Raw genomic sequence first — 26,055 nt, 5'->3', positions numbered from 1 at the left:
GATCACAGTTCACAATCTTTCACTTGGCCGCTTCTAGTAAAGGGTAGAGTTCTTGACCTTCCATTCGCATTGTAACTTTTAATTTTATCATGTGCTTTGCCATCTAGAGATATGAGTGATTAATCTAGTTAGATTTTAAATAATGTTAACTCTAGATTTTCATTGGACTTTTGCATTTTAGCAGTGCTACTTTTGTTTGAGATGTTCTTTCTGAATATCTACTTGAATTTTCATTGTTTGACTTGAACTTCTGAAGAGTGTGCATTTAAAATTCTGTTCTTTTAGTTGTAAAGGAAAGCATTATTATCCTTTCTTATGCTATTGATTACTAAAAATGATTTGGCTGCAGGAGATTTAGCACTGTAGAAGATTTCATTTCGTAGTCTTTAACCAAAAATATACTAGAGAGATTTCTTTTCAAGATATGATGTCTGCAAGAGCTAAATCAGAAGCCCTCCCTGCATAGGTCAGATTTTTCCATTTCTAAGTTACTTAGGTCTTTTCCTTTTTGGAGGTCTTCTCTCCTGCCAAGAAACCAATAGTTGTTTGTGCTTTTACATTACAGAAGACATGTAACTAATGTGGCTAATCTGAACATTTTGGGGGCATGGTAATTACAAAGATTTATCTTGCTACTGAAATCTCAGAAGTTGAACATAATGAAAGCCCAGAACTAACTGGCACAGCTATCCTGGCACACAGAATAAGTTTGTTTGAAAAGAAAATCAACAGGGAGAAAACCTGAGCCGAGAGACAGAAAATGAGATAGATCTCTAATGATATTGTTTGTACTCTTGGATTCAGCCATGCCTAAAGCAAGTTTACTCCTTGGACTTTGCAGCTATATAGGCCAATACATTTCTTCTTTTGCTTTAGCTAATTTGATTTTACTTTCTATTGTATGCGACTAAAATAAACATGGCAAATACATTACCTCATCTTCAATTTGCATGGTAACTGATAGAAAACATTTCAAATAACTAGGTAGCATAAACTATTATGACACCATATTTATCTGACAGTCAGTAGCCAATAGTGGGAAGATATTGGCTTCAATAAAGTATTCTTTTATTTATTTTTTAGAAAGCATGAAAAAAATAAAATCTGGAGTATTTTCGAAGAATGATATATGTTAGGAATAACAATTCTTATTTATTTAATCCTCACATTTTTTGTAAATTCTATGTAAGAATTGTCTTTTACAGTATTCATTACTAATTTTTACATTTTCTTTTTAAGAAGTATTGTTTCTTTTTATAACCAAAGGTTGTATAACATCTGATTGTAGCCAGAATGCTAGCACTTATAACATGCAAGGAAAGTACCCAAACTTCACCTGGTGACAAAGTGCACACTTTTCAGGATTAAATAATTTATTCTTTTAAAAATAAAACTCTAAAGAATTATCATAATTGACCTTATATGTCTATATATTCTCTTGGTAATATTAGGTGATGTCTAGAGCAGTGATTTCCAAATGGGAGCAAAAGGATCCAAGGGAATGCTCAGAAATATGCAATGGGGTACAGAAAGAAGATATGTGAGTTTCTATATATATTTTTGTATTAGTAATTTTAAGTTTCACCTGTGTGTGTATGTTGCTTACAATAATCTAAGTAATGATGCAGTAACAATTTCAAAATTTCAATGGCTTAATATTGTAAAATACATTCATCTCTTATGGTCAGAAAAATGAGAGATAAATGTATTTTAGAGTTTTAAGCCACAATAGTTTGCCTAGGGCTTTGCTCCACACAGTTTCTCGAACAACCAGTACGACAGAGTCTCCATTATCCTGTAGATGCACTAACATGAGCACATGGTGTCCTCCACTTTGGAGGCCTGAAAAAGAAACACCGGGAAAATTCTGCAGGACATTTCACTACTCCACTGACTAAAAGGGCCAGGAAATATAGTCACCCATATGCCCAAAAAAGAAAAGAGCTGAATATTGGTGAGTACTAATAATGATTGCTATGGAATATATTTATTATATGAATAAATTTCAAATGCTAAATATGCAGGGTAAATGCTTTAAAAACTTTACTAGTATTATGTGTGATAAAAGAATATTTAGAGACTACGAAGTCACTCTTAGATACTTTCTTTATACTCTAGCTCTGGGTTCTTTTTTCTTATGTCAACTTTCATTTGCCTCTATAATTAGTTCTAATCATTACTATGGGTTTTCTTGTGTTTTCCAGTCTGCAGCCAACCTAATTTCTCCAAATGCTTCCTCTTCCATTTTTTTGTCATTGATATCGATAACTTTAACAGGTAAAGGCTCAACTCGATAATTTCATAGCAAGTCTCCTTAAGCACAAGGAAAGAAATGAGTAGAATGAATCCTTTACATGTCCGTGGTAGGCCAGCAATCTACCAAAACATGGTACATGTTCCAGTAAAATCTAAATCAGGGGCATTGAGGTGGCTGATGATGATAATATCCTTGACCCAGCTGCTAATTCAGAGAAATTTGTTCTCCATAAAGTTGCCATGGTGATGGAATGTTCCAGTCTACACAAGAGTTTTCTTTTTTCCCTTATGCTATGGACATCAACTTACACTATGCTGCAATTACTGAAATCGTGTATTTCAAAAGTCACCCCTTCGAATTCCTCAAAAAGAAACAATAAAACCTTTTAAAAGCCCCAAATTTTCTACTAAATATTTTGTAGAGGCTATAAACTTAGTCATTACATTGCATATATTATAGTGAAACACCTTAAAAATTCTTATTAAATATTTCTGTTCTCCAAGAACTCTCGTCAGTTCCATAACAGGTGGTCCTCCTCCAGCCCCGCCACCCCATTCTTTCTTCCCCACGCGTTACCCGGACTTGACATCTCCTATCACCTTTTTACCAGAATTGCCACCAGAAAACTATTAATTCTATTCTGGGAGGCAGTGGTATGAGGGAACTGAAGCTACAAAACTCAGATTCGTAAAATAAATCTTACTGTAGTGTTTAGCAAAACAAATAACCTCTGAGAAATAATCACTTAAAATACTTCAGGTATTATCAATTATTATGAAAACAAAAATGTGTCTTTTCTTAACTTTTACTTCAAGCATCTTATCAAATAATTTTTCCCAACAATTTCAATGCTTCTCAAATAGTTATTTTAGGCAATAAAATTTCTACATATTATTACATGTATTGTTCAGTTAAAGTGACTGAGTAGCAGGTAGATTGAAAATTTAACAATCTGTTTAATATGGTATCTACAATGGTCTGTTCAGCTTTCATACTTCCCAAATTGCTACTAGTTTTCCACAAAAACATGCATTAGTGGTCTGTGAGAGAACCCACAACAAAGATTTTCTTATTCATGATCTAAGGGTTTGAAGCAAATTACTTCATTTGTGTTTCAATATAGAAAAATTAATAAAAATTTTGAATCTGCAACTGTATAAAATAGCATAAACAAAGATTGCATATGTTGGATATAGTACCAAAAAGGATACTTTTGTTAGTATGAAATCATAATTACTTGTTGAGAGAAAATACAGCAAATGAGTTGAAAATGCATGTTCTGGAGCAATCTTTCCCTGTCTTTGCAATGAATAGTTAGCCTGTCCAAGGTTGCTTAATCTCCCTAATCTCAGTATCCTGAGCTAGAAATGGCAACAATGGATCTCAGTGTGTTATTGTGAGGGTTAGATTTAAAAAATCTATACCAGTCATATTAAAGCTTATTATTACTATTGTTTTGATTGTAGTTGTCATTATCATTATTTTATAAAAAGTATTTCTATAATGTTTCTAAACTTCTTTTTTTCCATCTTAAAGTATTTAAGATTTGGTTTACTTATCTCAAAAAGAAGTGACTAAAAGTTCAATGGGAAAAATGATAGAAGCTAATTATGATAAAACAGATAAAGTACATGGCACAATGGTGAGTAACTGCTGGCTATTTACTTATATTGTTAATCATATTATGTTTAAATATCTAATAGGTTTCATAAAATTATGCTTCATTATTTAGTTTAGGCAGAGGTAATACCCCATGAAGTTTGAGCATCCATAAAAGTTCTTTCTGGGTAAATCTAAAAGGCAATGCCTTAATCACTCTTTACCAGGAAAATTTCTCAGGGTTGTTTTTGCAGGGCAATTGTGAAAAAATAAGTAACACCTCTAATCCAATCTTAATTTCGTTTCCACCTATGAAAAAGTAGACTTCCTTTTGCTTTCTAAAAAGATGGTGGGAAACCACAGAATAAAAACTACAAAATGACCAGCTAACAACTTCATGATTAGGTCAAAACCTAATACATCAATATTAACCTTGAATGTAAATAGTCTACACACCTCACTTAAAAGGTACAGAGTAAGTTGGATAAAATAGCAAGACCCATATATCTGCTGTCTTTAAGAGACTCATCTCCTATGTAATAACACACCTAGGCTCAAAGAGTTGGAAAAAGATGTGTCAGGCAGATGGAAAACAAGAAAGAGCAGGGGTCACTACCTTCTATCAGATAAAACAGACTTTAAACCAACAATAGTAAAAAAGGAAAAGAATGGGCATTACATAATGACAAAGGGTTCACTTTAACAAGAAGACTTAACCATCCTTAGTACATATGCACTCAACATTGGAGCACACAGATTCATAAAACAAATAGGTCTAGACCTACAAAAAAACTTAGACAACCACACAATAATAGTGAGGGACATCAACAACCACTGATAGTGCGTAGACAGATCATTGAGGCAGAAAACTAACAAAGAAATTCTGAACTTAAATTTGATACTTGACCAACTGGACCTAATAGACACCTACAGACTATTGCACCCATCAATCACAAAATATACATTATTGTCTTCTGCACCTGAAGCATACTGTAAGATTGACCACATGCTTGGCTATAAAGCATGTCTCAATAAATTTTAAAAAATCAAAATCATACCAACCACACTCTTGAACCAAAGTGAAACAAAACAGAAATCAATAACAAGAAGATCTCTGTAAACCACACAGTTACATGAAATTAAACAACTTGCTCATGAATGACTTTTGGGTAAAAAAGAAAATTAAGGCAGAAATAAAACATTATTTGAAATAAATGAAAACAGAGACAAACATACCAAAATCTCTGGGATGCAACATAGGCAGTGTTAAGAGCAAAATTTTTAGTCATAGATGCCTACATCAAGAAGTTAGAAAGATCTCAAATTAATGATCTAACATTACACCTAGAGGAACTAGAAAAGCAAGAATAAATTAACCCCAAAGCTAACAGAAGAAAAGAAATAACTACAATGAGAGTGTAACTGAATGAAATTGAGACTCAAAAATTCATACAAAGGATCACAAAACCAAAATTTATTGTTTGAAAGGACAAACAAGATCAATAGACCACTAGCTAGACTAACAAAGGAAAAAAGAGAGAAGATTCAAGTATGCCCAAGTAGAAACAACAAAGATGACATTACAACTTATGTGACAGAAATACAAAAGATTCTCCAACACTGTTATGAACATACCAATGCACACAAAGTACAAATTCTAGCAGAAATTTATAATAAATTCCTTGAAATGCACAACTTTCAAAGATTGATACAGGAAGAAATTAAAGCCCTTAGCAGACTAATATTGAGTTCTGAAATTGCATCAATCATAAAAAAATACCAACAAAAAAGAGAACTTGACCAGAAGGGCTCAAAGCCAAATTCTACCAGATGTACAGAGAAGAGCTGGTACCAATTCTACTGAAACTATTCCAAAAATATCAAAGAGGAGGGCTCCTCCCTAAACCATTCTATGAATCCAGCATTACCTTGATAATAAAACCAGGCACAAACACAACAAAAAAAAGAAAACTCAAAGCCAATATCCCTGATGAACATAGATGCAAAAATCATCAACAAAATATTAGCAACTGGAATCCAACAGAACACCAAAAAGTTAATTCACCACAATAAACTAGGCTTTATTCTTGGGATTTAAGATTGATTAAACATGCACGAGTCATTAAATGTGGTTCACCACATAAACAAAATCAAATTTAAAAACCATATGCTCATCTCAATAGACATGGAAAACCCCTTTAATACAATTTAACATCCCTGCATGATAAAAATTCTCAGCACACTAGGCAGTGAAGAAACATGACTCAAAATAATAAGAGCTATCTATGAAAAACCAACAGCCAACATCATAATGGGTGGGCAAATGCTGGAAGCATTATCCTTAAGAATTGAAACAAGACAAGGGTGCCCACTTTCACCACTCCTATTCAACATAGTACTGATGTGCTAGCCAAAGCAACCAGGCAAGAGAAAGAAATGAAAGGCATCCAAATAGAAAAAGCAATCAAATTATCTGTTTTGCTGATGATATGATTCTATACCTAGAAAACCCTAAAGACTTTGCCTAAAGTCTAATAAAATTGATAAACAATTTTATTAAAGTTTGGGGATACAAAATTAATGTAAAAAAATCAGTGTTGTATCTATATACAAATAATGTCCAGGCTGAAATTAAAATCAAGAATATTTTTCAACAGCCACAAAGAAAATGAAATATCTAGGAATATGGCTAGCCAAGCAGGTAAAAGATCTGCACAAAGAGAACTACAAAACACTGCTGAAAGAAATCAAAGACAACACAAACAAATGGAAAAACAATCCATGTTCATGGATTGGAAGAATCAATATCATTAAAATGGCTATACTGCCCAAAACAATCTGTAGATTCAATGCTATTCCTATCAAAATATCGGTGTCATTTTTTACAGAATTAGAAAAAACTATTCTAAAATTCATATGGAATAAAAATGAACCAAGATAGCCAAAGAAATCCTGAGGAAAAAAAAAAAAAGCTGGGGGTATCATATTACTTGACTTCAAATTATACTATAAGGCTTAAGTAACCAAAACAGCATGGTACTGGTACAAAGAGAGACACTTAAACCAATGAAGCACATTAGAAAACCCAGAAATAAAGCCCACACCTACAACCATCTGATCTTTGATGAATTCAACCGAAATAAGCAGTGGGGAAAGGACTTCCTCGTCAATAACTGGTGCTTGGATACCTGGCTAATCTATCTGAAAGAATAAAACTGGACCCTTACCTTTCTGTGTATATAAAAATAACTCAAGATGGTCTAAATATTTAAAAGTAAGACCTCAAACTGTAAAAATCCTAGAAGAAAACCTAGGAAATACCATTCAGGACATCAGCTTTTGCAAATAATTTGTTACTAAGTCCTCAAAAACAATTGCAACAAAAGCAAAAATTGAGAAGTAGGGACTAATTAAAGGAGCTTTTGCACAGGATAAAAAAAGCTATCAGTAAACAATCAACGGAATGGAAGAAAATACTTGCAAACTATGTATCTGACAAAGATCTAATATCTAGAATCTATAAGGAACTTAAATATCTCATCAAGCAAAAACCAACCCCATTAAAAAATTGGCAATGAAAATGAACAGACACTTCTCAAAAGAAAACATACATTTGGCTTACAAACATATGAATAAATTCCAACATTACTAATAATCGGAGAAATGTGAATCAAAACCACAGTGACATATTATCTCACATAAGTCAGAATGGCTATTATTAAAAATACAAAAGCAAAAAATGTTGATGAGTCCACAGAGAAGAAGGAATGCTTATACGCTCTTCATGGAATGTAAATTTGTTTAGCCACTGTGGAAAGCAGTTTGGAGATTTCTCAAAGAAGTAAAAATAGAAATACTATTCCACCCAGCAGTCCCAACAATGGGTATGTATCTAAAGGGAAATAAATTGTTCTACCAAAAAGACACATGCCCTTGTAAGTTTATTGAAGCACCATTCACAATAGCAAAGATATGAAATCAACCTAGGTGTCCACCATTCGTGGATTTGATAAAGAAAAATTTGGTACATATACACCATGGAATACTATGCAGACATAACATAAAATGAAAACATATTTTTTTTCAGCAACATAGATGCCGCTAAAGGCCATTATCCTAAGCAGATTAATGCAGGAACAGGAAACCAAACACCACATGTTATCACTTATAAGTGGCAGCTAAACATTGGGTACTCGTGGACATACCAATGTCCACGGCAACAATAGACACTGCAGACAATTAGAGGTGGAATGAGGCAGTGGGAAATAACTGAAAAACTACCTATTGAGTATTATGTTCACTGCTTGAGTGACAGGATTAGTTGTATCCCAAACGGCAGTATCATACAATAGACACATGTAACAAACCTGCACATGTATCCCCTTGAATCTAAAGCAGAAGTTGAAATTATTTTAAAAATTATAAAAATAAACAATTGAGAAAAAAATAAAATAAAATAATAAATACTATGATGGTGAATCCCCCAAGCTGTGTTTCTATCCTGCAACATATAACCAATTTCCTGTGCAAGCATCCAAAATGGGCCCTTTGCATTTCCTTAGTAGGATTGGAGAGCATAGAGAACTGATGTAAATCAGCGTGAGGCTTTGGCTACTGTTGGTGCCATGAGCAATAAAATCCCATGTCTCTGATCCAGGAGCCTCAAGACTTCTGCTACCATTATTGAGATTGTGGCAGGCTAACCTATTTGCTTGTAAGTAGGATAAAATTTCAAATCCTGCATCATTCTTGACATAGTCTAACTATAAGAAATATTATGAAATATTAGCTTTTCAAGAAATATCAAAATTAACAGAATAAGATGAGTAATTTGTGATTGATACACTGAAGATTTATCTCATGATTTTATGAACGTGGTATTTATAGTAAAGGAAATCCAGCAAATAATTACATAAAAGTGTATTATCTGCTGTTTTGATGAATGTGTGAAATTGATTCACCCTACTATCAACAATAATGCACACAAAGTTTTATTTAAAAAAAGCTAGGGAACTCTATTTTATGGCATTCTATCTAAGCTAAATTATTATCTGACCTAACTAGGAAAATGAAATCTTTGCTCAAACCCCTTCCTGACATTTTTATCTAAATCAAGAGGAAAGTTCCAAGGGTAGACCTCAGAGTTGAATCTGATAACTGACAAGTCTGTCTTATTATAAGACTTGAGATTGGTAGGAGAAATTTGACTCGAGAAACTGAACTTTTAAATTTTGAAGTGTGCTCTATAGAACTAAAGTTTAGAAAATGCATATAAGAGACGGAAAGAAAGGTAAGGAATAATTACGAATGGAAAGAGCTACCTAGATAATTCCTTATTTTCATATTTCCTATGAATTGAGTTTACACATATTTTAAAAGTAGCATATTCAAGAGCAATTATTGAACTACTTTTCTGCCTTTGAATTCATGTTCAAGAGAAATATGGATGCACAATGTTTATGCTTGTGAATTCTGGTCAAGATATTGCTGTAACTATATGTGGAATTCCTCTCCACCTTGGTTCTAAATACCTAGCATGATAGTTGCAGTACTTTTACACCATATAGCTATCTCAGTGAACAAATGTTGAACTGAAACCCACAGCAATAAATGAAGCCTGAATGATAATTCCATGAAGTTTCTAGATCAAATTCTGGGGGAGGCAAACGGGGGACTGGCTCTATCAAAGTAAAAATTAATAAATTCCCCTGTTAGTCACAGCTGAAACACCCACAAAAGTAGATCCAAAAAAGTCACAGTCATTGCCCAGTGTTGCTACCTAGGAAAGCTGGAGGGAATAGAGATGTCCACACAACTGGGACCAAGGTAAGCCATATAGATTCAGGAACTATAACTCTGGCATCTCTACAAGATGAGAACTCTGTGACTCCAATATAAATATAAGATCCCAATTTGCAGGCTGGAAACAACTAGACACAGATGGGTGAACATGGGAAATACGAAGTAAATATATGCCCATGCATACACAAACACCTATTCAAGATGAATTTTCATATCAAGGTCTAAAGCACAGAGAAAAAAACTAGTAACTTAAACATACTATTTAAAAAACTCAGGGAGAAATAATTAACTTATGAAGGTATGCAGATAATGTAGTATTTTTTTAAAATGATTATAAAGTGAATCTACCTAAAATACTCAGGGAGATAAAATAAGAAGTAAGATCGTAAATCACCAACAGGAAACTATGGAACAGAACATAGGTATATATATATCAGGAATGAGTTGACATGCAAAAGTACCAATTAGAAATTCTGAAAATTAAACATGTTATCATAAACAAGCAATAGATGTAATATATTTTAGAGGGGCCATAGAACAGAGAAAATTATTGAACTGTTAGATAATGTAACTTAGATCAATTTTGTAGATTTAGAGAAATATGATATCAAAAGCTCATGAATTTAAGCAAAACCTCTGTTGGGAAATTATTAAATAAATAATGTTAATCATGAGAGATTCTGTGTCCTACTAATGAAAATTGTGTCAATCTGCATAATTTTGCTTAGAGTCCTATAAAGTGTTCTTTTCAGGTTACCTGAACAAAGACTTATTTCAGAGGTAAAATAAAATTAAGCGAGGTTACTTCTTTGAAAATTATGGAGAAAAGACAACTCTTAATAATTGTATAAGATCAAGTAAAATTTTGCTTAATATTAGTAAAAATTCACAGGAAAAATAAAAAATGACTATAAAGCTGCACTAATTCTTAAGTGCAAACTTAATACAAATATTCTCTTGCCTGGAAATATGAAAAATGTCATAAGCATTTATGACCACAGTAGGATGTTGGGAGGAAAATACCTCCGGTAATAATCTTTAGGAGCAAATGCACACTGTTAGTAATGATTGATGAAAAGTTTCCTCACAATCTGCTGAGAAAAAAATGTTAAAATGAAATTAAGTGTAGTTATAGAAAACAAAATTATATAATTGACATAACGGAGTTATTGGCCTGAGAGTCATACCTATTGCAATCTATTTCTTAGAGGCTCACTCCTGCAGATGCTTGGCTGGAACTTGTCAATGTTTCTATACATACAGGAAATGATAAACAGCACATATCAAGCCTGGCAAATACCTATGCTGAGAAAGAAATGCTGGTCCTCATCAAGGGAGAAGGAGCCAGAGCTAAAGGACAGGGTGTTGTCAAGTGATTTTGAGTATTTATGCAGAGCTAGATTTTTTTAGATAGCTTTCTCAGGATGTCTTATTTCAAAGTCAGTAAAATTTTAATTAACCTAATTTCCCCTGTTCTGATTTCATGTTCCCCCAGCAACTATCAATTTATGAAGCTCAATCAAATGGGCTTCAAATATTTATATCTCTTTGACACTGATTTCTAGAAGTGAATTTTTACTTTCAGTCCTGATTTTTTTCTTGATTCTCATGCAGTTCAAATACAGCAGTAGAGCTCATTGATTGTAAATATGTTGGTGTACCTACCAGTATAAATGCTTTATTTCTCACTGTAAGTTTGATGATTTAAAAATCTCTTATTTGCCTTAGTTTGTTGAGATGTTTTATTCAGCATGACTCAGTCCTCCAGCTCAGGCCTCATCACGCATGAACACTGATGAAATATGAATCTGAAACCCTAAAATGGTGTGACAAAATTGAGTTACTGTCTCATGAGATCCACCAAAGCTCAAACCAGTTTTCCTTGATACCATACTGCTCCCACTTGCTGATTCAGTCTACTAATTTATACCATCACTGTTTACAAAGAAGAACCCATGAAGTCACATTTAAGAATATGTGGTTGGTGACAGAGCTAGAGAAAATTGAACTAACATTCTATGGCAGGGGTCCCCAACTCCCAGGTCACAGAGCGGTACCAGTCCATGGCCTGTTAGGAATTGGGCCGCACAGCAGGAGGTGAGCACCGGCCAGCAAGTGAAGCTTCATCTGTATCTACAGTTGCTCCCTATAGCTTGCATTACTGCCTGAGTTCCACCTCCAATCAGATCAGTGGCATCATTAGATTCTCAAAGAAGCGTGAACCCTATTGTGAACTGCGCATGTGAGGGATCTAGGTTGCACACTCCTTATAAGAATCTAATGCCTGATGATATGTTACTGTCTCCCATCACCCCAAGATGGGACTGTCTAGTTACAGAAAAACAAGTTCAGGGCTTCCACTGATTATACATTATGGTGAGTTGTATAATTATTTCATTATATATTACAATATAATAATAATAGAAATAAATTGCACAATACATGTAATATGCTTGAATCATCCTAAAACCATCCCACCCTGCTCCCCATGTCTGTGGAAAAATGTCATCCATGAAACCAGTCCCTGGTGCCAGAAATGGTTGGGGACTGCTGATCTACGGAGTATCTGTTACATACAATACACTGCCTGCTATCCCATTCAGCTTATTCTGTTTAATCCTTCCTATTTCCTACATAGGTTTAGAGGGTTACATCACCAGTCTAACTAGAGAGCTGAGGGATTTGGATCATACTCACAGCTGCCATGCAGTATCTTCCCAGGGCACCTACAGCTGGGGTTAATAATAATGTGTGGCCCTTCTACTATCTATATTATAATCAATTTGAGTGCTGCTTAAACAAACAGATCCATGATGCACACACACTACCCCTCCCCAACACACACAGAACAACAGTAACAACAATAATGTCAACAACCAACTATGAAGTCAAAAACTTCAGGATGAGATCCAGGAATCTGCACATTTAACAAGAAACCCCAGGCAATTTTTGTACACATTGAAGTCTGATATCCACCGCTATAAAATTTATGTGTATCCCGTTGGAGAGAAAAAAAAACCCAAAAAAACAAAAAACACAATGTGACAAAAACAGTCGCTGTCACAATCCCTAGTTACCCTTCCCTCAGTTTTTCCTCTCTATTTTCTGTTTTTTTTTTTTTTTTTTTTTTTTTCTTAACATCTGGCGTACGTTGAGATTTCTTTCAGTCAGTCCTGACTTACAGCCCCTTTGTGGTTATGACTCATCCCAAACACTTTCAAACTGAACTGCAGCAAAATCGATAAATCAACGTAATTAAACCACTATCATAAAGAATATTACTCAACAGTATAAGAACTGTAACTACTTGCCCTAACATGTGTTTCTTTCTATTTCCTATCAGTCTAACTAGAGAGTTGAGTGCAGACTCCTGGGTCTCATCCTGAAGTTTTTGACTTCTTAGATGGTTGTTGATATTATTGTTGTTACTGTTGCTCTGTGTTGGGGAGGAGTAGTGTGTGTGCATCATGGATCTGTTTGCTTAAGCAGCACTCAAATTGATTAAAATATAGATAGTAGAAGGGCCACACGTTAATGTTAACCCCAGCTGTAGGTGCCCTGGGAAGCTACTGTATGGCAGCTGTGGGTATGATCCAAATCCCTCAGCTCTCTAGTTAGACTGATACAATTCTCAAGTGAACAGTTTCAGAAAATATCTTGATAGAATCTCAAGATGTACTTGAGCAACTGGTACACAGTAATGATGGCTGTGACTTAAGACTCTCTAGGGGCCAATCGTAGAGCTGCAAAAAATGCTTAAATCCAGGAAGGAAAACACAAAAGGAAACAAAAAAAAAGTGTTGGTGAGGAGTTTGCAAATGATCATGTGAGGTACATAAACAGTTTCTCTCAATTTTTAAAAATCAACATATATTGAGCCTAGGCGGGCCAAAACAGAGATACTCCATTTTGAATCATGACAGGAATAGAAGGGCATGTGAAATTTCTCCAGCTTTTCTACCTTTCAGATTTTAAAAGTTGAATCACTTAAACTGTTAATACAGTAGAAACAATCTGCATGTATCTGGCATACTGAATTTTCTTCACCCAGATAATACTGAATTCAATTTTGTCTTTCACGGCACACAGTTTAGAATTTCCCTGTCTGTACCTATTTTCCATTTGTCTCAGGATCTCAACTAAAAGTCATTTTGAACAATTATATAATGTAGATTCCAAACTTTTATAAAACTGCTTCAACATACCATTTTTAGGTGGTTTTCATTCTACCTTAAAACTAAGTTGCTTCAGTTTAAAAGTGCACAAGGGCAGAGTGACAGCCCTATATACTATGGAAAGAATGAAATAGACAATGATAATAGCTTCTTTCAGCTAGAAAGCTGTACAATAGACTGTTCTTCTTTAGACATTACTGAAGGTAGACTGAAAAATATCACCTACATGAATTTTTGGTTTCTTAGCTTCACTGGACTTGATGAATTGACAAAAGCCCCAGACAATGGCTGATATGGAGAAAGCCTGGGAAAGTATGTCCATAGATGGAAAAGCATGACCCTGAATCAAAACTGTGAATGAGCCTGTGGGGACAGCTGGACACAGGAGAATGTTTTGCCCTCATTATTGAGCAATTTCTTCTTTTGGACTGAACATACAGTCTAACTCCTTCTCAGCCTTAAGGGATTTCTAGAAAAAAAAAAAGGGTTAGTAATTGTGTGGTCTTCTCCATTACAAAGATGCTGATATTTCAAATTCAAAAGGTTACAATAAATGAGAGCTTGGGAGAGTGTATGCAAACCTGTTAGTAGAAAGGTAGAGCATTGCTTATGCCCTTGGTCTTGTCAGTTGTATCTACAACATGTAAGTAGTAAAGGGGTTGCTAAGCAACTTCTAACTTTTAACATTAACTGTGCTCAGGGACTGCATACGGCAAAGGCACAGTATTGCCCACTGGTAGAAGAGGCTGCCCTAAGTAAGATGAAGTGGAAGGTATCTCTTTATTGTCCTTTCAGTTTGTTGTTTGTGGAACAGGAAGCACAAGAGAGATTCATGTTTTGGTTTGTTTTGGAAACTTATAGAACTCAAGAGTAGTAGAATGACTAAAATTATTTTGGTCATTCCTACATCTTGTTTTTCTTCATAACTATTATTTAGATTCTGCTCTGTCATCAGGAAGATTCCTTTTTTTTTTTCTTCTTTTCCTGAAATGAATCCCTGAGCCTCCATGGTGGCTGCGGAGGGACCTTTCACATAGCAACACCTTGATTCTTGTACACTGGGAATCTCCTTGCCCTTGGAAAGGCACTGTGCCTCCTTAGTATTTTATTTCAAAAGAAGCTACCTTATACCTCAGGGGAGAACGATTTGAGACATTTAAACACCAGCAACAACAGAACTTAAGACACACAAATAAAATATTCTTCCTAAGCCCAAAGGATACAAAAATGTGTTCAGTATATTTAAGCTAACTAACTAAAGTTATCCTGCCTTGTTTTCTGAAGCTTTAGGCTCAACCCATTGAAGTGCTGACTTTTAGGGCTGTAGCAGCTGTCATCTCAGCAGCTGGTGCAGAGAAACCTATACCAGCCCTCCTTAAAATCTACACTCAAAAAAGTAAGGCCCAAAGAGAGAAGACACTTACTCTCCAGTGTGCCCTAGGCTTACCTTGTGAATTCTGATTATTGTTTTAGGATTACACTTTTTTCTTGAATAACTGACAGGGAATCTGAAATGATGAATATATTTCATGGAGATCCTGGGTCCCAATTCCCAGGAAGGTGATCTACCTGCTACCTCAACAAGCCAACCATATCAGAATGCAATACAACATTCCTAAGGCAAGTATGTGCATGTGCTAGGAGTTTAGTGGATCAAACATTCCCTTTCTCTGCATGAGAATTTCTCATTAATACTTCTTTATGGATAGGAGGCAAGAGTAGAATCAATAAACAGCCCAAAATCAAGGCACCACCCTAGAGTTCTGTCTTTCCTTTATCCTTATAGCCACTTTTCTATATCTACATTCACTACAAAATCAGCCCCTCGATATCCAATACAGGCCATGTAAGGTATTCCAAAAATTAAAACTCAATTGCGAGAGACACTGAAGGACAAAGAATTTTCCACAGTGCTTCCTGAGCCTTTCTCCCATGCCCTTGTATACAATCTCAACTCCTAACTGCTTTCGTTCAACACTGTTGACAAAAGTCTTATTGCCTAAACAATAACGGATCTGCACAATCCCTTTCTTTTCGAGAAATATCTATGACAAACATGAACTTCAGCTCACCCCTCCTGTTAAGCCTCCTTAAAACACTCTGCCCTCCTGCTCCAAGTATGAATGTTCATTTGGAGCCTTCTCATGCCTGGCATTTTCAATAAAAGCTTATGTTAATAGGGCTTGATTGATTTTCTTCCACACAATTTATAAAATACATGCTTAACATTTTACTCTCTTAGAATCAACATCATGATGACTTTGCAAATCTTCAATGTCACACTCTGTATTATTCTCAAATAATATTGTGAGTCCCCTGTTTTCAAATGTATACTTGGCCTCTTTTCAAACATATATGTTAGCTTCCTTTTAAAATAGCCTTTTAGAGTTCATTTGCTGGCCAGTACCAGATGCTCTAAAATTGGGGACTGCAAAGTAATTTCAGAAGGAGTGAAATTTGGTGTCCTACCCAGATTTCTAAAAGAGAAGCTGGAAAAATCATGTGTTAATGAGAGTCATGTGGTAGATGCCCAATTCTTGGCTAGAGGAAGTCATTTTTTCCTGTATGCAGATCCCCAGCAAATACTACAATACATTTTCAAATAAATAGTATATGGGTCTGTTTCCCCATAACCACCATTGCTGACTACCTAATCTGACACCATTGCTAACTGGAAATACAACTATTTCCTTCTAAGTGCTATCCCTATGTCCATATTAGCCTCAAACAATCTATTCTTTTCATAGAAGCCAGAGCATTCTTTTAAAAATGTAAGCAGAATGTGCCACTCTTCTGCTTAAACTCCCAAGACTTTACTCCACAGTGCCGTTTTTGATTTCTGAAAACACCTTGTTCTCTCCTTGCCCTTGTTGCTTCCTTGGTGTCCTTGCTCTCACCTCCTCCCAAGATTGTCTTTTTCTCATCATTTAGGTCTCTGCTTAAAAAGTCTCTTTTTAAGAGATGCTTCTTAGAACACAGAATCTAAGCTCTACCTCTCCCATCAATACTCTTCATCACATTATCCTGTTCTATTTATTGAGCTTACGTTTTGGAGTACTTAATAATATTTTAATTTATTCTATTCATTTTTACTTGTTTGCTAGTTTTCTGGACCACACCAATAATTTATGCTACACAGAGCAAGGAACTTATTTGTCTTGTCAACAGTGGTAACTTCAGTATGTAGAATAGACTTGACATATAGCCATATAGTGGGTACTCAGTATAATTTCTGTTTATTTTTAATTTTTTATGTGTAGTTTTTACTTTGCGATAAGAATATATGGAATTTCTCTTCTCTGAAACTCCCTTATTCTGTAACTTCAGCTTTTTATGTTCTTATTTGTTATTTTCTTCCTGTTGATAGAATTTTGTCCATGTTTGTGTTTCTTATAAAATAATTTAAGCTTTTTTTATAATTATAGATTCTATTTTACTTTTATTTGCTTATTTTCATTATTATTATAATAAATATTAACTACTTATGTAGAGCTTATAATATACTAGGAAGTTGATATGTATTGGCTTTGCACCCCCACCGAAATCTCACCTTGAATTGTAATAATCCCCACGTGTTGTAGGAGGGACCTGGTGGGAGGTAACTGAATCATGCAGATGGGTTTTTTCTCATGCTTTTCTTGTGATAGTGAATAAGTCTCAAGAGATCTGATGGTTTTGTAAAGGGAAGTTTCCCTGTATATCACCTTTGCCTGCCACCATGTAAGATGTGACTGTGATCCTTATTTGCCTTCTACCATGATTGTGAGGCCTTTCTTGCCATGTAGAATTATGAGTTAATTAAACCTCTTCCCTTTATAAATTACCCAGTCTCAGGTATGTCTTTATTAGTAGTGTGAGAACAGACTAATACAGTAAATTGGTACTGGGTAGTGGGGCACTGCTGTAAAGACACCTGAAAATGTGGAAGCAACTTTGGAACTGGGCAACAGGCAGAGGTTGGAACAGATTGGAGGGCTCAGAAGACAGAAACATGTGGAAAAGTTTGGAACTTCTTAGAGACTTGTTGAATGGTTTTGACCAAAAAGCTAATAGTGTTATGAACAATAAAATCCAGGCTGAGGTGGTCTCACAAGGACATGAAAAACTTGTTGCGAGCTGGAACAAAGATCACTCTTCCTATGCAAAGAAACTGGCAGCATTTTGCCACTGTCCTAAAGATCTGTGGAACTTTGAACTTGAGAGAAATAATTTAGGGTATCCATTGGAAGAAATTTCTAAGTAGCAAAGTGTTCAAGAGGAAGTAGAGCATAAAAGTTTGAAAAATTTGCAGCCTGAAATGCAGTAGAAAAGAAAACCCCATTTTCTGGGGAGAAATTCAAGCCTTCAGCAGACATTTGCATAAGCAACAAGGAGCCAAATGTTAATTGCCAAGGTGACAGTCCCCAACCCCCATGATAAGCCCAGAGGCCTAGGAGGGAAAAATGGTTTCCTGAGCTGGGTCCAGGGACGCCTGCTGTGTGCAGCCTACGTACTTGGTGCCCTGCATCCCAACTGCTCTAGTCATGGCCAAAAGAGACCAAAGTATATCTTGGGACATGGCTTGAGAGGGTGCAAGCTCCAAGCCTCAGCAGCTTCCACATGGTGCTGAGCTTGTGGGTACACAGAAGTCAAGAATTGAGGTTTGTGAACCTTTGCCTAGATTTCAGAGCATGTATGAAAACACCTGGATGTTCAGGCAGAAGTGTGCTACAGTGGTGGTGCCCTCATGGAGAACCTCTGCTAGAGCAGTGCAGAGGAGAAATGTAGGGTCGGAGCCCCCACACAGAGTTCCCACTGGGGCACTGTCTATTGGAGCTGTGAGAATAGGGCCACCGTCCTCCAGACCCTAGAATGGTAGATCCACTGACAACTTTTGCCATGCACCTGGAAAAGCCACAGACACTCACTGCCAGCACATGAAAGCAGCCAGGAGGGTGGCTGAATCCTGCAACTGCACAGGAGTGAAGGTGCCCAAGGTCGTGAAAATCCACATCTTGCATCAGCATGACCTAGATGTGAAACATGGAGTCAAAGATTATTTCAAAGTTTTAAGATTTGACTGCCCCACTGGATTTCTGACTTGCATGGGGCCTGTAACCCTTTGTTTTGGCCAACTTATCTCATTTGGAATGGGTGTATTTACCAATGCCTGTACCCCAGTTGTATCTAAAAAGTAATTAACTTGCATTTGATTTTACACGCTCCTAGATGGAAGGGACTTGCCTTGTCTGCAATGAGATTTTGGACTTGGACTTTTGGGTTAATGCTGGAGTTAGTTAAGACTTTGGGGGACTGTTGGAAGGCATGATTGTTTTTGTTTTGTTTTGTTTCTTTGAGACAGAGTCTCACTCTGTCACTCGGGCTGGAGTACAGTGGCATGATCTCAGCTCACTGCAACCTCTGCTGCCCTGGTCAAGGGATTCGCCTGCCTCAGCCTCCTGAGTAGCTGGGATTATACATGCTTGCCACCACACCCAGCTAATTTTTGTAATTTTAGTAGAGACAGGGTTTCAACCATCTTGGTCAGGCTGGTCTTGAACTCTTGACCTTGTAATCCACCTGCCTTGGCCTCCCAAAGTGCTGGGATTACAGGCGTGAGCCACCGTGCCTGGCTGATTGTGTTTTAATATGTGAGGACATGAAATTTAGGAGGGGCCAGGGGTGCAATGATACGGTTTGGCTCCATTTCCCCACTCAAATCTCACCTTGAATTGTAATAATCCCCACATGTCATGGAAGGGACCCGGTGGGAGGTAATTGAATCATGGGAGCAGATTTTTCTTGTGCTTTTGTCATGATAATGAATCTGTCTCATAAGATCTGATGGTTTTATAAAGGGAGTTCCCCTGCACATGCCCTCTTGCCTGATACCATGTAAGACATGACTTTGCTGCTCATTCACCTTCCGCAGTGATCGTGAGGCCTCTCCAGCTGTGTGGAACTGTGAGTCAAACCTCTTTCCTTTATAAATTACTCACTCTCAGGTATGTGTTTATTAGCAGTGTGAGAACAGACTAATACAGAAGTATTCTAAACACTTCACAAATATTAGCTTATGTATTAACATCCTCTTGTGTTAGTGCATAGATACTATTATTGTTCTTATTTTACATACAGAGAAACTGAGGCACAAAGAGGATAGTTAAGGTTCATAATCACATAGCAAATAGAAGAGTCAGGATTTAAACTCAAATCTGGGTAATCTGGAATCCAGAATACAAACTCTTAAATAAATACATAAATCGAAACCCCAAAATGATATATATTTAAAATATTTTCTCACATATGATTCAATATTTTCCTTTTCAACCATGCTCTTCTGAGAATTTTTATGTTTTAAACAAAGGACATTCGTTTCTTAAGGGGTAAAAATATGGCTTAGAATAAAATGGACCTTAGAATGGGCTGGGGTACATTCTTTAATCTGGACCCTAACACTTTGGGAATCTAAGGAATTACAATAATTTCAAACCTAAGACTTTAAGAAATAAGATTTTTTCTAAATTCTCAAGCTCATTTTTACTAAATCACATACTAAAGAGATGTTCCCTGTGCTATGGTGGAAATTGGTTGAGAAATATGACCTAGGAATATTATCATTCCAAAAGTAAAGCTTCCAGAAAATTTTATTTTGGTAGATGAGGATTAGAGGAATGAGAAGAAAATCATAACATTAGGGCCAATGCCAATTGCAAAGTCCTGTATTCAATGCAGCATTCTGAGGTATAGAGGGTTAAGAGCTAAGGAAGATGTATAAGTTGTTGAGCTGGAGAGTAGCCCCCAGAACCTGCAGACATCATCATGATGCACAAAAATAAGCGGAGAGATTCTAGACTTCTGGGGATCATGGAATATTTGAAGACAACCGGGAGACTAGAAAGGTCTGGAATCACAATAGAGGGATTGCAATTGGACCTTTTGATGCTTGTCTATGGCAGGTGGGAACAAGCCGCTCACAAGAAACAGGCAAGACCAGCTAAGCTTCAGTGGAAATCAAAGTTGAACACCAAGAGAAGAGGTCAGAGCAGACCTTAGTCCTGTGGAGACCCGTTAAGTCCAGAGGACAGCAGTTGTACCAAATGTGTCTCTAGCCAATCACATTGACACAAACATCCTTTGGCATCCAGGTTCAAGGAGGACAAAAGATGAGCTTTATAGGAAGAGGAATACCTAATATGATGGGAATGTTGGCTTTGTTTTTTGTTTTTGTTCTTTATAGTATGAACAGTTTGAGTTAATAAAAAGATTAAATTTTAACTTGGGCAAGCTGACAATAATAGAAACTCAAGAGAATTTGAAATTTTCCTGTAATAAATAAAGAGGAATATATATATATACACACACACACACATATACATATATGCACACACAAGATGAAGTGTGGGCACATTTGCAATTCTGTTATCTAAGAGAAGTAAGACTAAGAAGCGCAGAGGATTGTGAGTAAAAAGAGGAAGCAATCATCAAGGCTTCCTTTTATATTATATTAAAAGAAATGCTGAGTAACTTTAGACACAGTGCAAAATATTACAGCAATTTAAAAAGATCAATATGAAGATAGAGTCATGCATGTAAAATTTGCTGAGATATATTGGCTATATGACCAAATTTCATTCCCATGTGAAAGAATATATTTGGAAAGCAATGAAAGTCTATACACAGAAATAGCCGTTTCCATTCATTGGAGGACTAAGGAAAAATTAATTACAAGGTCTGAGAAAGTGTTAATCTGCCATAGTCCTTTTGCTGTCTATAAAAATGGCAACATAGGTTTGTTACTAACTTGTACATTTGGCTGACATATTATTGAATAATTTTGCAAGTAAATCTCACCATTCAAGTCTCTCTAAAGGGAAAGAATAAAGGAAGGTATTTATAGTCTTCTTGCAATGGGTCGGTGGAAAAGAAAAGGCTACATGTCTTCCATTCGGCTTCAGAGAGAGAGTTCTGTGAATAGAAAATTGGCTCTTTTACTAATTACTCTCCTGGAATCAGCTGCTGAGTACAACTCCATAACCTACACCATCCAACAAAAGACATGGCAAAGGTTAAGTGATTTTGTCCTATATCCAAGATAGCTTTCATATAGCTTCATTGTTCCTTCAATGAATTGAGTCATTCACTGAAAATGCACACTTTTACTGTGTTCCAGATTTATTAACTAAGGTATTAATCTCCACTGCACCAAACTGAAATACAGAAGGAAAATGTAAACCACACCAAAGTGAACAATTGTAGCATCCTGTTGTTTAACCAATCGCTTATGTTTGGCCAGAGGCATCAGTGAAAGAGACAATGAAAAAAGAGAATAAGTAAAAACTTCAAATATTGTGTGGTATTAGCATATATTAATCTCATCCCAAATGGCAATCTTTACCTTTAAGTCCCAATAACTAAAGGAAAATTACTTGAACTGGTGGTACACACATTTAGGTTTACATCTTAAGTGAAAGCTGATATGTAAAACCTCTAACCTTTGTTTCTCTGATAATTGTAATCTGTATTTTTTTTAAATAAATTCAAGCCAAATTCCTAAAAGCAGAATCATGGAGATATCACAGAATATATGGTACAGATTCTTCAACATGTTTAAAATAATTTAGTTTTATTCAAAAGCCAGCATAACTGTGGATAGTCTGATTTCACCACTGATATGATATTGATCAAGCTTTTTGAATAAGGTTGCTGGCATTGTCACCACAGAACAAGTAACATAGGGGCTGCCAGGATTAAATTCACTAAATGTTGTCAATGCAATTCCTGACAGCTGTATAATTGAATAACATCTGGATACCAGACTATACTCTTGTCTTTCTTGTTGAGGTGTGTTTCCCATATAGCTCATCCTTTTACCAGTAGTCAAATCATGTACATCAACTCAGTGAATTTATTGCTTCTGCCTGAGACACAGTGATTTCCAAATATACCATTTTTATAATTGTTTTCTAGGCCTGAAGGCATGACGAGGCGTCGGCAATGCCTTTCTAGTAGCTTATTACTTTTTCCTTGTAGGATTCACTGTTTCTGACTGGGTTAGCACTTTCTGTCTAACACTTTACTGTATCATACAGTATGCTAGGTCTCAAGCCACATTGGAGCCAACAAGAAAAAAAAAAAAAAAAGAAGAAAAAAAAACGATGAAATGCAGCTAAACAGTTTTACTGACTGACATCTTCTTGTCTCTTTTCATTCACAGAGTGTGAACCCCTGGAGTTTTACAATCATTTGAAATTCAAAGGCAAATGCTGAGAGCACACCATCGTGAGAATTGGCACCAATGAAAAAGTTTGTCAAAATCACTCTGGCACTAAACCACTGAATGTTTTCAACACAAATGGAAAGCTGACATCATTTATAGACAACTCATGGACCAACACAAAGGAAAAAATGTCAGATCCAGTGAATTTCTTTTCTTGTAATTACTGTATGATTTCAACATTGGCGTCTGTAAGAAATACTATTTTCCTCCGAAGCGTTTTCTGTAGCATTATTTTGTTTACCATGGGAGGTTTGTCTTCTCCCATTTTCCTTAGAAGTTGAACACACATTTTCAAAGCCTGCTAGTGATTTTGAATTTCAAAAGCGATTACAAGCATGATTCATGCAATACGACTCATCCCTCTCAAATGTTCTAATTGTATAAACTATATCCTTCAAAGCGTCTTACGGACACATTAAATATTAGTAAACACATTTTCAAGTGCCAAAAGGTATGGTTCCTTCACACTTGCTGATAAGACTGTAATTGATCCTCTAATTTCCATGTATGATTCAAAATAAAGCTAAGACTGTGGTAAGCCTCGCATTTTTAACATTAAACTTGAACACACCAGTTCTGCCACTGCAGTAGCCACATCTTGATTCTTAACAGCAGTCACCTTCACCTCCATAATTTCCCTTTTGTTGCTTCAAATTATTTGTTGTACTAAGCACACTTTCTCTACCAATAAATTCATGCCTCTTATTACAATGTAAGTTTCCATCTCTTAGTAATTTGAAGAATAAATGGTCATTTTCCAAACCATCTAAAGAAGACCTTTTCAAGTCAATATCATATTATATTACTCACTTTTATTTTGCTCAGGACAGTGTACCGACAGTCTTCCATCATTAAACTTAAAATTTCATCAGGGCAGGACCCTTTTTTTTAAAAAAAAATGTTGATTTAACTTTATTTTTAAATTCATAAGAAATAATTGAATATATTTATAGTATACAGCATATTTTGATATATGTATACGTTTTGGAATTGTTAATTCAAGCTATTTAACATGTGCATTATCTCATAGAAGTATCTATTTTTGTGGTGAGAACACTTACAATTTACTCTCTAAGCAATTCTCAAATATACAATATATTGTCATTAACTGTAGTCAACAAGATGTGCAATCGTTTTTTGGAATGTATTTATTGTGTGTAACTGAATATTTGTGTTGTTTGATTAATATCCTCCCATTCCTTCCATCCCCTAGCCTTTAATGACTACTATTTTACTTTCTGTTTCTATGAGTTTGATTTTTTTACATTCCACATGTAAATGAGATTATGCAATATTTGTTTTTCTGTGCCTGGCTTCTTTCATTTAGCATAATGTCTTCCTGGTTGATCCATGTTTTTTCATATGACAGAACTTCCTTCTTTTTTAAGGCAGAATAGAATTGTATTGTTTACACACACACACACACACACACACAGTCTTTAACCATTCATCTGTTGATAGACACGTAGTTGATTCCATTCCCTGGCTATTGTGAACAATGCTGCAACGAACATGGGAATGAAGATATCTCTTTGACATTCTGATTTCATATAAAACAGAACTCTTTTGTATCATGTTCAAAACTGTATCTGCCTTCTTTTCTCTGCCCAGGATGTAAAAAGAGTGGCTGATACTTAGATGATACTTGGAGAATATTTGTTAAATGAATAAATAAATAATGAATCCACTGTTGAGAATGAGATTAGTCAACTAAAGTCTTATCCACAGACAATGTTCTGAGTTGAGACTGATTGTGGTTAGGGGCCATGGAAGGTGATTTTACTTCACCATTCTTACAGCATAGCCATATGAAAGGCAACATTCAAATAAACTGGACATCAGTATGATTTTGGGGACTTTCTCTAACATTATTCATCCATATAGGAGACAGGAGATATTAAAGATAATGATCAATTTTTGATCAGACAGTCAGAAGTACTATGAGTAGCCCACAAGAGCCGTATCTAGAAAGAATATAATGCAAGTCCCAAATATGAGGCATAAGTATAATTTAAATTTTTTAGTAATCATGTCTTAGTAAAAAGAAAGAGATAAAAATAGTTTTAACAGTTTAGCCCAATATTTTCAAAAATATAATTTCAACATGTAATCACATATAATATTATCAATGAGATCATTTACATTCTTGTTTTCACACTAAATTTCTAAAAATTAGAGTGTATTTGTACTCATAGCATATCTTAATTCAGACTAGTTGCATTTAAGTACTCAACAGCTACATGCGTGAGTGGCTATCACATTGGATAGAATACAGCTGGGATAGGGACTTATTATTGGGATTAGATTTTACACCGTTATTGGAACTGGTGGAGAAAACCATGCAAGATTTTAACTGCATGCTTATTGTTGAGCTTGATGTCTCTAAAGTCAGCCACCAGACTGGCAACTGGGAAGAAGCATTTGTGTGTGTGTGTGTGTGTGTGTGTGTGTGTGTGTAGAATGAAGAAAATGTGAAATACATGAGAACAAACTGAAACATACATATGATTTCTAGCATAGCCAGCCTAGAAGCCATAACTTGCAGGAGAGGTCAGTACCCTTTGCCATGGATGAGGCATTCATCCATGTGGTTGAGATGTTAACTCTTTATAGTTAACATTATCTTATTGGGGTAAATATATAACTCTTAAAAATTTCAATATTTTATCTGAGTCATTTCTCCCTTTACACAGGATTTTGTTTCCAGTTCTTCTGTCCAAGAGATTGTGTAAATTTACTGGGGAGATTTTTATCGCTCTTAACCATTCACGTGGTTGAGACCTCAGAGCTGCCAAAGGAAGAGAACTGGTGTAAGGTAAGGAAGATACCACCCCACATTTACAAGGTAAGTTAACAGATCAGTGACAGCATGTGCCAGATGCCAGCATTTGAAGCCTGCATCAAACTTTAGAGCATAAAAATATGGCACATTCCTTTACTCCTACCTTTCAAATCTCACGCAA

The 26,055-nt window shown here is 35.7% G+C and overlaps 1 protein-coding gene and 1 long non-coding RNA gene across 3 annotated transcripts in view; one reads left to right on the top strand and one right to left on the bottom strand.

The window, feature by feature from the left end:
- LRRTM4 (leucine rich repeat transmembrane neuronal 4) overlaps positions 1–26,055 on the bottom strand; it is a 786,543-nt gene that overhangs the window by 251,909 nt on the left and 508,579 nt on the right. The window lies entirely within an intron of this gene.
- LOC130541215 (uncharacterized) lies at positions 9–23,794 on the top strand. The gene is made up of 4 exons (XR_008955259.2): positions 9–43; positions 1,452–1,540; positions 3,794–3,899; positions 23,030–23,794. It is a non-coding gene; the product is annotated as an uncharacterized LOC130541215 (long non-coding RNA).

This window comes from Pan paniscus, chromosome 12 (assembly GCF_029289425.2).
Source record: "Pan paniscus chromosome 12, NHGRI_mPanPan1-v2.0_pri, whole genome shotgun sequence".
In the NCBI taxonomy this organism is placed as follows: Eukaryota; Metazoa; Chordata; class Mammalia; order Primates; family Hominidae; genus Pan; species Pan paniscus.
The sequence above is the reverse complement of the archived record's forward strand: the minus strand, read 5'-3'. Positions and strand labels throughout refer to the sequence as shown.